Source organism: Dinoponera quadriceps, unplaced genomic scaffold, assembly GCF_001313825.1.
Source record: "Dinoponera quadriceps isolate SergipeBrazil2010 unplaced genomic scaffold, ASM131382v1 scaffold942, whole genome shotgun sequence".
Taxonomy (NCBI): Eukaryota; Metazoa; Arthropoda; class Insecta; order Hymenoptera; family Formicidae; genus Dinoponera; species Dinoponera quadriceps.
Genome location: NW_014555154.1, coordinates 187,022 through 189,782, shown reverse-complemented (window position 1 = coordinate 189,782; position 2,761 = coordinate 187,022).

The window sequence follows — 2,761 nt, the reverse complement described above, 5'->3', positions numbered from 1 at the left end:
CAGAAGGAGCTAGGCTGCGACAGCTACGCGAAAAAAGACGATAAAAAATTGGCTTAAAAATACGCGGGACACCTGTCGATAAGTATATCTTTTTTTCTTTCTTATTGGACAGCGTACGTGATATTTTTAGGGTTCGGCGGTTTGGAGGAGAATCTGCCGGGCATCACATACCCGTATCGATCGATACCCGACTTGTCCGCAGAATACGGATCGGTAACCCTTCTCACGTGAAGTATAGTGTTTCAATGTCAGTTACAGGAAGTAACTCGATACAGTTGGCTTCTGCACACGTGCGGACGCTTAAGCAGAATAATGTGTCTGAAACGGCCGCCGACCGGATGAGATTCGCACGATTAACCAGCGGATCGACAGCATCTCCAGCTGAATCGATATGAATCGCCGGTACCGATCCCATAAATTACGCATTACACGCAACGTATCTTTAGAAGACAAGGAGAAAGAGTCACGGGCGATTTAACGATGCTGTACGGTCATTCGTTCCAAACTACAGGAGAATTTCCATTGAACGAACCGATTAAAAATGATGTAGCCGATTGTTATTTTTATTATCCGATCGGATGATACATTTATCCGATGAAATTACCGGTGAAACCTAAATGGGAAAATTAGTCGCCTTTTGTACATCCGGTATAATTTTCATCGGATAAAAGCACGACTTGATCGGATGAAATGATGAAATAATCGGACGTTGCACTTGATCGAATATATCCGTTTGTTACTTTTTAATTGGATTATCCGATCAGATATGATTAAATATTTTTCTCAGTGCAGAAAAATGGAATATTTGGATCAATTATAAGTTCTCTCTCTTTTCCTAGAGTGTGTTTCTCCCTCTGGCGCGCGCGCGCGGGCGAGAGAGAGAGAGAGAGAAAGAGAGAGAAAGAGGAGGAAAAGGAAGAAGAGCGAAATTCTTGTCGACGACTCGCCGGAATAAAGAGAATTTGCGAGGCACTGCCGGCACCGGAAGGGCGAGGGCCAATATGAGAATCACTGAATAACAGAAGGGCGCGTGCCAAGGGTTCGCATCTGCTGCAGTTGCTTTCACAGCCCCTCGTTCCTTTCTGTGAAGAACGCTACCACCGTCACTACCTACCACCTACCCGCCGCCATCGTCATCGATGTGTGAGACTCCGGTTACAAAACGAGGAAAAAAGCAGAGGGAGAAAAAGAGGGACGCTTCCGCAGGAAGCACCGCCGCGATCCTTCTTGCGTCCCCCTTATTGAACGCCCGTCGTTCAAACGGCGGACGAAGAAGTTGAAGCGCGGTGGGCCGTGCACAACTCGTATGTAATTATCGCGCTCGAGGAACTCGAGACACCGAACTCGCTCGCTCGTGAAACCGTAAAGAAGGACTCGGCCGGCGTCGCGATCACTGTGATTTCGCGTGTCCTTTCGCTAAGACGTTACAGAGCCATTGCAGAACCCCGAGCGCATCCTCGTGAATTATTGCAAGTTGCGGCTAAGTGAGTGCTGTCGTTACTATTAGCCGCACGCAATCAACGCCGTCTGCAAAAGGAAGAGCCGGAGAGAGGAAACTTAACGTGATCGTTAATAAACACTGTGAAAAGTAACGAGCTAGGGATCGTTCGCAGCGGAGACACGTTTGGGTAGATGAGTCGTTTTCCCAAGCGGAGCCGCAATACGCGTTTCTACCGTCCGTTTAGACATTTTCTTAATTAGACAGTAAAATTAAATACATATGTGAAATATCGTCCTTAAATTGTCCGTTACATTGTCTTTGAGATTGCTTCTTCTCGATTTCACCGGGATCGGAAATTTTATCGGAGGGAAGAAATATTTTATTCTTCTCGTACACAGAGAATTCATTCTATTGCTAAAAACAGAGATTACTCAGCTCACTTTCTTTCTTTTAAGTAAGTAATATTCAAATAGCACGATGACGTTTAACCCTTTCGGTACATTTGACGAGTGAGACTCGTCATCTGCTTACTTGGGCATAAAATATATTACTTTTACATATTAATCCATATAGCGACAAATTAAATCCGTCCCATGGGCATAAAAATCTTAAAATAATTCAGTACTCAAAGGGTTAAAGACGGTCTTAATGACGTATTATTGGTATTGCAGACGTTATTAGGGCGTATTTATACGTCATTTGACGTCGCTCTGCTATCTGGGTAGTTAACTCCAACAAAGAATATTTTCTTGATAAGTCTTAAAATATATCACAAATTTGAGAAAAGCCTATTATCACGCATTCAAAAGAATGAAGAATTTATTCTCCTTTCAAGAATATATTATAAATTTTATCGAAGGAAAGTTAAATTCGGTTAATTTTATTAAGCACAAACAAAAATTAATTTTAATTTAATATTCTCGATCGAAGTACCAAACTTACTAGAATTCAGAAAATATTTTTTGAATCAATTCTACGCTTATGATAAGCCTACGATATATATATATGCGGATATATAAACTTATGAAATACTTGAAACACAAATAACATTTACTTGAGTGCCCCATGTATTTTTCCATGTGTATTTTCGCAGATTAAATTTTATCTTCCCTCGCGGTTTCCCAAGACCGGGGGGATCGAAGGAGATTCACATTCTGTTTACGCCCGTTTAAAAGCCGCCGAACGTAAAAGCGTCACGAAACAAGACGGGAATCAATACGTCCCTGTGCCGGGGCCCTGAGGAAGGGGACCGTGCCAGGTAAGCAGCTGCAAGCATCTGCAGAGGCAGCGGCAGCCGCGTGTTTAAATTAGTCCCGGCAC